At 34.2% G+C, this 1,207-nt stretch overlaps 1 long non-coding RNA gene across 1 annotated transcript; it reads left to right on the top strand.

The window, feature by feature from the left end:
• Positions 1–1,207, top strand: LOC109820409. Its single transcript, XR_002241838.1, has 3 exons — positions 1–67; positions 631–736; positions 852–1,207. It is a non-coding gene; the product is annotated as an uncharacterized LOC109820409 (long non-coding RNA).

The following is a 1,207-nucleotide window of genomic DNA, read 5'->3' as shown; positions in this document are numbered from 1 at the left end:
GCTTGTCGGGTATGGAGCTCAATGGCTTGTTGTGAGGCAGTCGATCTCACCGCTTCCTTATTGGCAGGTATATTGCGTGAAAATTACTTTTGGGTTTGATTTGTTTTAATAATTGGGCAGTTTGTTGCTATTTTTTCCAGTTTATGGTTGAATATTTCATATTGATAATAATTGTAATGTAGCATCCTGGGCTCTCTTGTTGCCCATATTTAGATGTCATTTTACATAGACATATGCTCCTATGATTTGATAAAGTACTTGTTGTTGAAATGTAGCATCCTGGGCATATTCATGTCGTGAATTAGATTGTAACAACGTGCATTGGATCAAATTGTCCAACATGATTAGTAATAATTGTTATCAATGCAATAAATAAGACCAGTATACTTGTTAATAGTTTTGCTCATAGAGGGTTGATTTCAATCTAATAGTTTCCCTAAAAACTGGTTAATAGTTTTGAACCTTCCATATTTGTAGAATTTTTTTAAAAAAGACCATAGCATTGAGGTTCTCTCTTTGGATGCTCTGTTTGATATTCAAATAGCACATATTATGTCACCTATGCATGTTTATAAGATGTAGAATGATCAAGTATTTCCAAGTTCTTAAACCAGTTTCATTGTAATTTAGGGAAGTGATCATTTTTCTTGGATTTGTTGATTGTGTTTACCTCAATGCACCGAATGAGCTTCTTCTTGACAATGGACTGGGAGATGTAATAACCATAAAAAAAAAAGTATGTACTTGAATTCTTTTGCAGACTTATTTTTTTTTCTTTTCTTTTCTTTTGTCTTTTTCACCTCTACAAATCTCTTCCTATATCGTTTCATTGATCCTTGTTGCTCATGCAGCTGGACGGATGCTGTTTTATGGAATCCACACATACAGATGGAAGCCTGCTACAAAAACAACCATTGTAATAGATCTTTGTGGTGCTAGGATGTAAACTTGCTTTGTAAAAACAACCATTTGCTGAAATGAAAGTAGATGAAGGCTGGTGTTTCATTTGTAAACTCCATCCTGGTTAATCAAAAAAATGTAAAGTGTAAGTTCTACATGTGTAAACATGATATGCTTGCTCGAAATCAAGCGTAAAATTGGTGAGTCTGTTGCATCTTTAGTACGCTTGCTTTTTGGTTGTGGCGAGCTATTGGTCATTTCCTGTTTGATAGTGGTTTGAGCTTGGTATTAACTTGAGGTTTTTTTT

This window comes from Asparagus officinalis, chromosome 8 (genome assembly GCF_001876935.1).
Source record: "Asparagus officinalis chromosome 8, Aspof.V1, whole genome shotgun sequence".
Taxonomy (NCBI): Eukaryota; Viridiplantae; Streptophyta; class Magnoliopsida; order Asparagales; family Asparagaceae; genus Asparagus; species Asparagus officinalis.
The sequence above is the reverse complement of the archived record's forward strand: the minus strand, read 5'-3'. Positions and strand labels throughout refer to the sequence as shown.